This window comes from Arachis ipaensis, chromosome B4 (assembly GCF_059453495.1).
Source record: "Arachis ipaensis isolate K30076 ecotype BB chromosome B4, ASM5945349v1, whole genome shotgun sequence".
NCBI lineage: Eukaryota > Viridiplantae > Streptophyta > Magnoliopsida > Fabales > Fabaceae > Arachis > Arachis ipaensis.
The window spans coordinates 104,376,121-104,389,748 of record NC_142439.1 but is presented as its reverse complement, the minus strand read 5'-3'; the positions used below and the strand labels follow the sequence as shown (position 1 = coordinate 104,389,748).

General features: G+C 37.0%; 2 non-coding genes across 2 annotated transcripts; both read left to right on the top strand.

The window, feature by feature from the left end:
- Positions 1 to 504: 504 nt before the first annotated feature.
- On the top strand, positions 505 to 612 carry LOC148568641 (small nucleolar RNA R71). Its single transcript, XR_015882596.1, has one exon. It is a non-coding gene; the product is annotated as a small nucleolar RNA R71 (small nucleolar RNA).
- An 11,557-nt stretch (positions 613 to 12,169) lies between these two features.
- LOC148568640 (small nucleolar RNA R71) lies at positions 12,170 to 12,277 on the top strand. Its single transcript, XR_015882594.1, has one exon. It is a non-coding gene; the product is annotated as a small nucleolar RNA R71 (small nucleolar RNA).
- Positions 12,278 to 13,628: the final 1,351 nt, after the last annotated feature.

Here is a 13,628-nt window from a genome sequence, read left to right as displayed (position 1 = left end):
GCTAAACCTGTTTCTCCCACCATTATTAAAGCCTTGTTGGGGCTTTTGTTGATCCTTCCATGAGAAATTTGGATGATTTCTCCATGAGGGATTATAGGTGTTTCCATAGGGTTCACCCATGTAATTTACCTCTGCTATTGCAGGGTTCTCAGGATCATAAGCTTCTTCTTCAGAAGATGCCTCTTTAGTACTGTTGGATGATTCCTTCAATCCATTCTGACTCTAAGAGATCATATTGACTTGCTGAGTCAATATTTTATTTTGAGCCAATATGGCATTCAGAGTATCAATTTCAAGAACTCCTTTCCTCTGAGGCGTCCCATTACTCACAGGATTCCTTTCAGAAGTGTACATGAATTGGTTATTTGCAACCATGTCAATGAGTTCTTGAGCTTCTGCAGGCGTTTTCTTTAGGTGAATGGATCCACCTGCAGAATGGTCCAATTACATCTTTGATAATTCAGACAGACCATCATAGAATATATCCAGGATGGTCTATTCTGAAAGCATGTCAGAAGGACACTTTTTGGTCAGTTCCTTGTATCTCTCCCAAGCTTCATAGAGGGATTCACCTTCCTTCTGTCTGAAGGTTTGAACATCCACTCTAAGCTTGCTAAGCTTTTGAGGAGGAAAGAACTTGGCTAAGAAAGTCATGACCAGCTTATCCCAAGAGTTCAGGCTGTCTTTAGGTTGAGAGTCCAACCATATTCTAGCTCTGTCTCTTACAGCAAATGGGAAAAGCATAAGCCTGTAGACCTCGGGATCAACCCCATTGGTCTTAACAGTATCACATATCTGCAAGAATTCAGTTAAGAACTGAAAAGGATCTTTGGATGGAAGTCCATAAAACTTGCAATTCTGTTGCATCAGAGAAACTAATTGAGGTTTCAGCTCAAAATTGTTTGCTCCAATGGCAGGGATTGAGATGCTTCTTCCATGTAAATTGGAATTAGGTGCAGTAAAGTCACCAAGCATCTTCCTTGCATTGTTATTATTTTCAGCCATGTCTCCTTCTTTTTCGAAAATTTCTGTCAGATTTTCTCCAGAGAGTTGTGCTTTAGCTTCCCTTAGCTTCCTCTTTAGAGTTCTTTCAGGTTCAGGATCAGCTTCAACAAGAATGTTCTTGTCCTTGTTCCTACTCATATGAAAAAGAAGAGAACAGAAAATATGGAATCCTCTATGTCATAGTATAGAGATTCCTTTATGTGAGTAGAAGAAGATATGAATAGAAGAAGGAGAATCCAAACACAAGGGTGAGGAGTAGGTTCGAATTCTTCGATGAAGAGGAGTGTTAGTAAATAAATAAATAAATAGAAGGAGGTGAGGGAGAGGAATTTTCGAAAATTAGATAAAATAAAATAAAAGTATTTTTGTTTTTAAATTAGAATTAAAATTAAAAATTCAAAAATTAAGAAAGGAGAAATTAAATCAAATTAAATTAAATTTAAAACAATTAGTTAATTTAAAAAGGAATTTTGAAAAAGATGAAGGTGATTTTCAAAAATTAGAGATAGAATTAGTTAGGTAGTTTTGAAAAAAGATAAGAATCAAACAAAAAGATAGGATTAGTTTGAAAAAGATTTGAAAATCAATTTTTGAAAAGATAAGAGGTTAGAAAAGAAGTTAGAAAAGATTTTGAAATTGATTTTGAAAAGATGTGATTGAAACTTATTTTGAAAAAGATTTGGAAAAGAAATTTAAAAAGATTTGATTTTGAAAATTAAAGTTGATTACTTGACTAACAAGAAACAAAAAGATATGATTTTAAAATTTAAAGATTGAACCTTTCTTACTAGGCAAGTAACTAACTTAAAAATTTTCTGAATCAATCACATTAATTGTTAGTAAAGATTTTGAAATTATGAAACAAAATAAGAAAAAGATTTTTGAAAATCAATTTGAAATTTTCAAAAATATGAAAGAAAAAATGAAAAATATTTGATTTTTTTGAAAAAGATTTGAAAAAGATAGAATTTTTAAATTGAAAATTTGATTTGACTCATAAGAAACAACTAGATTTTAAAAATTTTTGAAAAAGTCAACTCAAATTTTCGAATTTTATGAGAGAAAAAAGGAAAGATATTTTTTTGATTTTTGAATTTTTAATGAAGAAAGAGAAAAACATCAAAAAGACTCAAAACATGAAAATTATGAATCATAACAAGAAAAATATGCAAGAATACTTTGAAGATCAAGATGAACATCAAGACTTATTTTTGAAAATTTTTTAAGAAAAGAAAAACATGCAAGACACTAAACTTAGAAATTTTTAATGTTGAAACATTAAGAATTCAAGAATGCATATGAAAAACAAGAAAAGACATAAAAAAAAAAGAAAATATGAAGATCAAACAAGAAGACTGGCCAAGAACAACTTGAAGATCATGAAGAATGCAATGCATGAAATTTTCGAAAATAATTTTTAGAAAATAAAAAAAAATGCAATTGACACCAAACTTAAAACTCAAACAAGAGACACAAAGTATTTTTGGCTTTATGATTTTATTAAATTTTTTTTTATTTTTCGAAAATTAATTGGGAAAAACGAAAAAGAAGAATTTTTTTTTGTATTTTTTCGAAAATAAGAAATAAAAAGCTTAAAATTAAAATAAAATTACCTAATCTGAGCAACAAGATGAACCGTCAGTTGTCCAAACTCGAACAATCCCCGGCAACGGCGCCAAAAACTTGGTGTGCAGAAATTGTGACGGTTCCATTCCTTGGTAACGGCGCTAAAAACTCAATACGCATGTTCATAATCTTAGTTCTTTGTCACAACTTCGCACAACTAACCAGCAAGTGCACTGGGTCGTCCAAGTAATAAACCTTACGTGAGTAAGGGTCGATCCCACGGAGATTGTCGGCTTGAAGCAAGCTATGGTCACCTTGTAAATCCCAGTCAGGAAGATTCATATGGTTATGGAGATTTAATAATTAAAAGATAAATAAAACGTAAATTTAAAGATAGAGATACTTATGTAATTCATTGGTGAGAATTTCAGATAAGCGTATGAAGATGCATGTTCCTCCTGAACCTCTGCTTTCCTATTATCTTTATCCAATCATTCATACTCCTTTCTATGGCAAGCTGTATGTTAGGCATCACCATTGTCAATGGCTACATCCTGTCCTCTCAGTGAAAATGGTCCAATGCACTGTCACTGCATGGCTAATCATCTGTCAGTTCTCGATCATACTGGAATAGGATCCATTGATCCTTTTGCGTCTGTCACTACGCCCAGCACTCGCGAGTTTGAAGCTCGTCGCAGCCATCCCTTCCCAGAACCTACTCGAAATACCACAGACAAGGTTTAGACTTTCCGGATCTCAAGAATGGCCGTCCATGGATTCTAACTTATACCACGAAGATTCTGATTAAGGAATCCCAGAGATACTCATTCAATCTAAGGTAGAACGGATGATAAACCACTATTTTATGGTTTATATTGTGTTTAAAGGTGTGGTTTTATCATGATCTTTGCCCACTTATTCATTAAATAAGCATGCATTTATATTTCCTTCCTAAAGTTATTGCATGATTGAAAACTTGCTTCCTAGAGACTTTTAATTATGTATTTTATTTCCCCTTTATTCCATTTGATGCCGTGATCTGTGTGTTAAGTGTTTCAGGCTTTATAGGGCATGAATGGGTTGGAGATTGGGAAGGAAGCTTGCAAAAATGGAAGGAACACAAGAAATTGAGGAGATGACCAGCGAGAAGCGACGCGGCCGCATGGATGACGCGACCGCGCGGAGAAGAGCGATTCGCAGTGACGCGGCCGCATGGATGACGCAACCGCGTGGCAAAGCAGAACGCCGAATGACGCGTCCGCATGAGCGACGCGATCGCGTGACATGCGCGATCTGCATAATCTGCAGAATCACTGGGGGCGATTTCGGTCCCCACTTTGACCCAGTTTTAGGCCCAGAAAAGCAGACTAGAGCCAGAGAACATGCAGAAACCAGAGAGAACATTCATTCCACATAGTTTTAGTTTTTAGATCTAGTTCTACTCCTCCTCTAGGTTTTCTCTCTACACATTCATAGTTTTTTAGGATTAGTTATTTTTTGTTATCTTTGCATTGGGAGATTGAGAAGAGTTATTGCCTCATCAAGACTTGGACATTCTAGTTCGTTCTCTTCACTTGTCTTTTACTCTTCCATGTTCCTTAATTTACTTAATTTTACTATTGGATTATTTTAGCATTTATTAATACAAGTATCACTTTTATTTTAATTTAATCTTTTGAGCATTATTTATCATGTCTTTCTTTAATTAACTTTCTTACGTTATGAATTTTACATTTACAATGAGCGAGTAGTCCCCTAACTTAATGGGGAGTCGATGAAAGGAATCCTTGAGTTGGAATGCTCAAGAGAAAGATTGTAATTGGGTTTATTGTTAGATTGCTCTCTAGTCACTAACACCAATCCTCCCAAGAGTGGATTGGAACCTGTGGATAGAACAACATTCTAACTTGTTTGACTTTCCCTTATTTAGTAAGGGACAACTAAACACAATAAATCTCAATTGTCAATTAATCTTGAGAGTACTGCAACAAGAATAGGGCTTCCATCTAATCAACTCCCAGTCAAGGCTTTTATTTATATTTATATACATTCTCTAATTTAATTTTCTGTCATTCAACTCAACCCTTTTTGAAAACCTTCTGATTAATAAAATAGCACACTTTCCTGCAACTCGTTGGGAGACGACCTGGGATTCATACTCCCAGTATTTTAATTTTAATTTCTGTGACACCCCTTTTTAAATTGATAAGCGGATTTCTGGTTGGTTGAGAACTATACTAGCAACGCATAATTTATAATCATTCTTAACTCGCCAATTTCCGCTTGCATCAATTTTTGGCACCGTTGCCGGGGAGTTGCAATAGAGTGCTAAAGTTATTAATTAGAATTTATTTATTTGCATTTTATTTTATTTTGCTACTATGAGCTGCTTGTTTCTTTCGTTAGATGACGTGTTCACTTCCTGATCCAAGCTTGCCAGTCTTCGATCCTGAGATTGAAAGAACTATTTCACGAATAAAGCAAGCTCGGCGTCAGTTAGCCCTCTCTGAGGGCGGATTTGAAACACCATTTGAGGAAGAAACCAGCTCCCGTTCTACTAATTCGGTTGATTTACGTACAGGTAACATGGCGGCAGCCAGAAGAGTTACTATCCAGGAGGCTGGAGCCCCTGATTTTTCAATGCAACCGTTCCAAGCGCATCATCCAGCGGTGGCTATAGATTTTGAAATAAAGACCGCGCTGCTCAATTTGATGCCCAAGTTTCATGGCTTACCTGCTCAAGAGCCTATCAAGCACCTGAGAGATTTTCAGGCAGCCTGTTCTACTGTCAGGTGTGATGGTGCAGATGAAACTTCAATTTTGCTGAAAGCTTTCCCGTTTTCTCTTGAGGGAAAGGCAAAAGAGTGGTACTACACTCAACCAGCAACAGCTGTATCCAACTGGGATACACTCAGAAGAGAATTTTTGGAAAAGTTCTTTCCAGCTGAAGTTACTGATAAACTGAAGAAAGATATTTCCATGATTGTTCAGGATGAATCCGAGACGCTTTATGAATACTGAGAGCACTTCAATAATCTTCTGGAAGCATGCTGGTGCACAAAATTGTGATCTCCAGGCTCGAACAAATCCTGGTAATGGCTCCAAAGCTTGGTGCTCTTATCTTAATTCATGATTGTCACAACTTCGATACAACTAACCAGCAAGTGCACTGGGTCGTCCAAGTAATACCTTACGTGAGTAAGGGTCGAATCCCACGGAGATTGTTGGTATGAAGCAAGCTATGGTCACCTTGTAAATCTCAGTCAGGCAGATATAAAAGTGATAATGGTGTTTTCGAATATTATATAATAAAATAGGGATAGAGATACTTATGTAAACATTGGTAGGAATTTCAGATAAGCGAATGGAGATGCTTTTCGTTCCTCTGAACCTCTGCTTTCCTGCTATCTTCATCCAATCAGTCTTACTCCTTTCCATGGCTGGCTTTATGTGATACATCACCACTGTCAACGGCTACTTTCGGTCATCTCACGGGAAAATGATCCAATGCCCTGTCACGGCACGGCTAATCGTCTGGAGGCATCACCCTTGCCAATGGCTTCATCTTATCCTCTCAGTGAATAATATGCTCACGCACCCTGTCACGGCACGGCTATTCATCTGTCGGTTCTCGATCATGCTGGAATAGGATTTAGGCCCAGTTTGGGTAAATAACTTAAATAAGTTCTTTTGGAAAAAAGAGCTTAAAGCATAATGACTTTTATTAATAGTAGCTTATAAATAAGTTATTTTGTATTTGGATTTTTAGTTATAAAAGTACTTATTTTGAAGTTGTAGTGTTTGGATAAATAACTCAAAAAATAAATTTTTTTTTACAAAAGAGGATGAATATTAAAATAACGATAATAACAAATATTTTTCAATATTGAATGTTGATTTTACCTAATCTAATCACTAATATTGTGTATGATATGGTAGGTGAAAATAAAAAATAACTATAAAATGTGTCAATGTATATTTTGTTGTTGTTTTTTATTTTACTCCTATTAGAACTCCCTTCTCCTTTATTGAGATCAAGAACTTGCTATAATTAACTATGAAAATAATAGCAAGCTATAAAATCACATGTGAAAAAAATAAAATTAAAACTAAAATTTCATACCACAGTTAAATACAAATTTAATAATAAAAAATAGAGTGATAAAATGATAAAAAAATACTTAGAAGGAATATATGCAGTAGGTTGTTCTTCAGATGCAATAGTGTCTGAAAATGAAAATGGTGGTAGAGGATCAATACTTTCATCAGATGAATCATTACGTGAAAATGATGGTGAGGTTTGGAACATTGCATGAGAATGATGGTGGAATGATGGTGGAAGGCCAATGCTTCTAGCAGAGCTTGAGTGAAAATAGTGGTGAAGAGTCAATAGTTTTCACAGAGTAGATTTTTTTTTTGTTTTGAAATTAATTTAAAAAAAAAGTGGTAGAATGACTTATCAAAAAGCCGAGAAGTCATATATTTTTACTTCTTCAAAAAGCTGTAAATTAACTTTTCGGGAAGTTAAAAGCTTTTTTTAAGATGGTGCCAAACACGCAGATTATGACTTTTCATAATCCAAAAGTCAAAAAAAGTAGCTTCTGCTACTTCCCAAACGGGCTCTTACTATCCTTTTGCGTCTGTCACTAACGCCCTGCAATCGCGAGTTAGGAGCTCGTCACAGTCATTCAATCATTGAATCCTACTCGGAATACCACAGACAAGGTTTAGACCTTCCGGATTCTCTTGAATGCCGCCATCATTCTAGCTTACGGCACGAAGATTCTGGTTAGGAGATCCAAGAGATATTCGTTCTAGCTTAATTCATGTAGAACAGAAGTGTTTGTCAGGCACGCGTTCATAAGGGAGAAGGATGATGAGCGTCACACATTATCATCACCTTCATCACGTTCTTGGGTGCGAATGGATATCTTAGAAGAGAAATAAGAAGAATTGAATAGAAAACAGTAGTACTTTGCATTAATCTTTGAGGAACAGCAGAGCTCCACACCTTAATCTATGGAGTGTAGAAACTCTACCGTATGAAAATACATAAGAGAAGGTCCAGGCATGGCCGAGATGGCCAGCCCCCTAAAACGTGATCAAAGGATCATAAGGTAATCCAAAGATGCCTAATACAATAGTAAGAGGTCCTATTTATAATAAACTAGCTACTAGGGTTTACATGAGTAAGTATTTGATGTATAAATCCACTTCCGGGGCCCACTTGGTGTGTGTTTGGGCTGAGCTTAAGTGTTGCACGTGCAGAGGCCATTTGTGGAGTTGAACGCCAGTTTTTGTGCCAGTTTGGGCGTTCAACTCTGGTTTTGGATCCTTTTCTGGCGCTGGACGCCAGATTTGGGTAGAAAGCTGGCGTTGAATGCCAGTTTACGTCGTCAATTCTTGGCCAAAGTATGGACTATTATATATTGCTGGAACGCCCTGGATGTCTACTTTCCAACTCAATTGGAAGCGCGCCATTTGGAGTTCTGTAGCTCCAGAAAAGCCACTTTGAGTGCAGGGAGGTCAGAATCCAACAGCATCAGCAGTCCTTTTTCAACCTCTGAATCTGATTTTTGCTCAAGTCCCTCAATTTCAGCCAGAAAATACCTGAAATCACAGAAAAACACACAAACTCATAGTAAAGTCCAGAAATGTGAATTTAACACAAAATCTATTAAAAACATCCCTAAAAGTAACTAGATCCTACTAAAAACATACTAAAAACAATGTCAAAAAGCGTATAAATTATCCGCTCATCACAACACCAAACTTAAATTGTTGCTTGTCCCCAAGCAACTGAAAATCAAAATAGGATAAAAAGAATAGAATATACTATAAATTCCAAACTATCAATGAAATAGAGCTTCAATTATATGAGCGGGACTTATAGCTTTTTGCCTCTTGAATAGTTTTGGCATCTCACTTTATCCATTGAGGTTCAGAATGATTGGCATCTATAGGAACTCAGAGTTCAGATAGTGTTATTGATTCTCCTAGTTCAGTATGATGATTCTTGAACACAGCTATTTTATGAGTCTTGGCCGTGGCCCTAAGCACTTTGTTTTCCAGTATTACCACCGGATACATAAATGCCACAGACACATAATTGGGTGAACCTTTTCAGATTGTGACTCAGCTTTGCTAAAGTCCCCAATTAGAGGTGTCCAGGGTTCTTAAGCACACTCTTTTTTTTGCTTTGGACCTTGACTTTAACCGCTCAGTCTCAAGTTTTCACTTGACACCTACACGCCACAAGCACATGGTTAGGGACAACTTGGTTTAGCCGCTTAGACCAGGATTTTATTCCTTTAGGCCCTCCTATCCACTGATGCTCAAAGCCTTGGGATCCTTTTTATTTGCCCTTGCCTTTTAGTTTTAAGGGTTATTGGCTTTTTCTGCTTGCTTTTTCTTTTTCTTTCTATTTTTTTTTCGCCTATTTTTTTTTTCTATTTTTTTCTGCAAGCTTTGTTCTTTGCTGCTTTTTCTTGCTTCAAGAATCATTTTTATGATTTTTCAGATTATCAAATAACATGTCTCCTAGTCATCATTCTTTCAAGAGCCAACATATTTAACATTCTTAAACAACAACTTCAAAAGACATATGCACTGTTCAAGCATACATTCAGAAAACAAGAAGCATTGTCACCACATCAATATAATTAAACTAAGTTCAAGGATAAATTCGAAACTCATGTACTTCTTGTTCTTTTGAATTAAAACATTTTTCATTTAAGAGAGGTGATGGATTCATAGGACATTTATAACTTTAAGACAAAGTTACTAACTACTAATGATCATGTAATGAAGACACAAACATAGATAAGCACATAACATAGAAAATGAAAAACAGAGAAAGTAAGAACAAGGAATGAGTCTACCTTAGTGATGTCCTTGAGCTCTTCTATGTCTCTTCCTTGTCTTTGTTGCTCCTCCCTCATTGCTTTTAGATCTTCTCTGATTTCATGAAGGATGAAGGAGTGCTCTTGATGTTCCACCCTTAGTTGCTTCCAATAATTGTGTGGAAGAAAATGTATCCCCTGAGGTATCTCAGGGATCTCTTGATTTGCAGTCAAATGTTCTACCACTGAGCTATAGACCCTTGATGGAAGCTTTTGTCTTCCCTTTCCTCTTTCTAGAGGCTTCTCTGGCCTTAGGTGCCTTCAATGGTTATGGAAAAAACAAAAAAGCTATGCTTTTTACCACACCAAACTTAGAATGTTGCTCGCCCTCGAGCAAAAGAAGAAAGAATGAAGAAGATATGGAGGAGATGGATGGGAGTGTGTATTCGGCCATATGGGTGGGATTGGGTGGTAGAGAGATGTTGAATTTTGAAGGTAGTGGGTGTATGGATGTGAGTGGTAAATGGAAAACAGAAGGGATGATCATGAATGGGAAGAGAGATGATGAGGTAGGTGGGGATCCTGTGGGGTCCACAGATCCTGAGGTGATCCTGTGAGGTCCACAGATCTTGAGGTGTCAAGGCATTTACATCCCTGCACCAATTTAGGCATGCAAAATGCCCTTGCACACAACTCTGGGTGTTCAGCGCCAGGTTGGTGCCCATTTTGGGTGTTCAACGCCCATTTGCTGCCATTTCTGGCGTTGAATGCCAGAACCATGCTTGTTCTGGGCGTTCAGCGCCAGGATGCTCCCATTCTGGGCGTTCAGCACCAGAACTATGCTCTGTTCTGGCGTTTGAACGCTAGGCAGATGCTCCTCCAGGGTGTGATTTTTCTTCTGCTGTTTTTGATTCCGTTTTCAATTTTTATATTTATCTTGTGACTCCACATGATCATGAACCTAAGAAATCATGAAAAACAATAAAAATAAGAATTAGATAAACATTGGGTTGCCTCCCAACAAGCGCTTCTTTAATGTCAATAGCTTGACAGTGGGCTCTCATGGAGCCTCACAGATGTGCAGAGCTTTGTTGAGACTCTCCAACACCAAACTTAGAGTTTGGATATGGGAGTTCAACACCAAACTTAGAGTTTGGTTGTGGCCTCCCAACACCAAACTTAGAGTTTGACTGTGGGGGCTCTGGTTGACTCTGCTTGGAGAGAAGCTTTTTTTGCTTCCTCTCCATGGTTGCAGAGGGAGATCCTTGAGTTGTAAACACAAGGGAGTCCTCATTCCATTGAAGGACTATTTCACCTCTGTCAACATCAATCACAGCTCTTGCTGTGGCCAGGAAAGGTCTTCCTAGGATGATGGATTCATCCTCTTCCTTTCCAGTATCCAGGACTATGAAATCAGTAGGTATGTAAAGGCCCTCAACCTTTACTAATACATCTTCTACTTGTCCATAAGCCTGTTTTCTTGAGCTGTCTGCCATCTCCAGTGAGATTTTAGCAGCTTGCACCCCATAGATTCCCAGTTTCTCTATTACAGAGAGGGGCATGAGGTTTATTCCTGAACCAAGGTCACACAGAGCCTTAAAGATCATGGTGCCTATGGTACAGGATATTATGAACTTTCCAGGATCCTGTCTCTTCTGAGGCAATGTCAGTTGATCCAGATCACTTAGTTCATTGATGAACAAGGGAGGTTCAACTTCCCAAGCATCAATGCCAAACAATTTGGCATTCAGCTTCATGATTGCACCAAGAAACTTGGCAGTTTGCTCTTCAGTGACATCCTCATTCTCTTCAGAAGAGGAATACTCATCAGAGCTCATGAAGGGCATAAGGAGGTTCAATGGAATCTCTATGGTCTCTAGATGAGCCTCAGAGTCCGTTGGTTCCTCAGAGGGAAGCTCCTTATTGATCACTGGACGTCCCAGGAGGTCCTCCTCCTTGGGATTCACGTCCTCTCCTCTCCTCAGAGGTTCGGCCATGGCGCTTATGTCAATGGCCTTGCACTCTCTTTTTGGGTTCTCTTCTGTATTGCTTGGGAGAGTACTAGGAGGGATTTCAGTGATCCTTTTACTCAGCTGGCCCACTTGTGCTTCCAGATTTCTAATGGAAGACCTTGTTTCATTCATGAAACTTACAGTGGCCTTAGATAGATCAGAGACTAGATTTGCTAAATTAGAAGCATTTTGTTCAGAGTTCTCTGTCTGTTGCTGAGTTGATGATGGAAAAGGCTTGCTATTGCTAAACCTGTTTCTTCCACCATTATTAAAGCCTTGTTGAGGCTTTTGATCCTTCCATGAGAAATTTGGATGATTTCTCCATGTTGAGTTATAGGTGTTTCCATAAGGTTCACCTAAGTAATTTACCTCTGCTATTGCAGGGTTCTCAGGATCATAAGCTTCTTCTTCAGAAGATGCCTCTTGAGTACTGTTGGATGCAGCTTGCATTCCATGCAGACTCTGAGAAATCATATTGACTTGCTGAGTCAATATTTTATTCTGAGCCAATATGGCATTCAGAGTATCATCCTCAAGAACTCCCTTCTTCATAGGCGTCCCATTACTCACAGGATTCCTTTCAGAAGTGTACATGAACTGGTTATTAGCAACCATGTCAATGAGTTCTTGAGCTTCTGCAGGCGTTTTCTTTAGGTGAATGGATCCACCTGCAGAAGTGTCCAGTGACATCTTTGATAGCTCAGATAAACCATCATAGAATATATCCAGGATGGTCCATTCTGAAAGCATGTCAGAAGGACACTTTTTGGTCAACTGTTTGTATCTTTCCCAAGCTTCATAGAGAGATTCACCTTCTTTCTGTCTGAAGGTTTGAACATCAGCTCTAAGCTTGCTCAACTTTTGAGGAGGAAAGTACTTGGCTAAGAAAGCCGTGACCAGCTTATCCCAAGAATTCAGGCTGTCTTTAGGTTGAGAATCCAACCATAATCTAGCTCTGTCTCTTACAGCAAAAGGGAAAAGCATGAGCCTGTAGACTTCAGGATCTACTCCATTAGTCTTAACAGTATCACATATCTGCAAGAATTCAGTTAAGAACTGAAAAGGATCTTCAGATGGAAGTCCATGAAACTTGCAGTTCTGCTGCATCAGAGAAACTAATTGAGGTTTCAACTCAAAGTTGTTTGCTCCAATGGCAGGAATGGAGATGCTTCTTCCATGTAAATTAGAATTAGGTGCAGTAAAGTCACCAAGTATCTTCCTTACATTATCATTATTTTCGGCTGCCATCTCCTCTGCCTGTTCGAAAATTTCTGAAAGGTTATCTCTGGATTCTGGTATTTTAGCTTCTCTTAATTTTCTCTTCAGAGTCCTTTCAGGTTCTGGATCTGCTTCCATAAGAATGTTCTTGTCCTTGCTCCTGCTCATATGACAAAGAAGAAGGCACAGAAAAATAATAATAATAATAGAGATCCTTTATACCATAGTATAGGGATCCCTTTGTGAGTGGAAGAAAAGAGGGGGAGACAAAGAATGTGATGTAAAGGAAGAAACACAACTGTACGGATGGAAGAGATGTGAGATGAGATGTTAGGATATGAATGAATAAATAAAATGAGATGGGGGAGGGATAATTTTCGAAAATTATTTTGAAAAAGAGTTAGTGATTTTTGAACAATGGTTTTTGAAAAATATTTAGTATTTTTTTTTCGAAAATTTTTTGAAATCAAAAATAAAAATAAAAATAATTAGTTAATTAAAAAGAAATTTTTGAAAAAGGGGGAGGTATTTTCAAAAATTAGAAAGGGAGAATTAGTTAGGTGGTTTTGAAAAAGTTAAGAAACAAACAAAAAGTTAGTTAGTTAGTTGAAACAAATTTTGAAAACCAATTTTGAAAAGATAAGAAGTTAGGAAGTTAGAAAAGATATTTGGAAAATATATTTTTGAAAAAGATAAGATAAGAAGATATTTTTGAAAAGATATGATAGGAATTAGTTTTTGAAAAAGATTTGATTTTTAAAATCACAATTAATGACTTGATTCATAAGAAATCACAAGATATGATTCTAAAACTTAAAGTTTGAATCTTTCTTAACAAGCAAGTAACAAACTTCAAATTTTTGAATCAAAACATTAATTGATTATGTTATTTTCGAAAAATTGGTATAAAAATAAGAAAAAGATTTTTGAAAAATATTTTTGAGATTTTCGAAAATAACTTAGAATTTTGAAAAAGATTTGATTT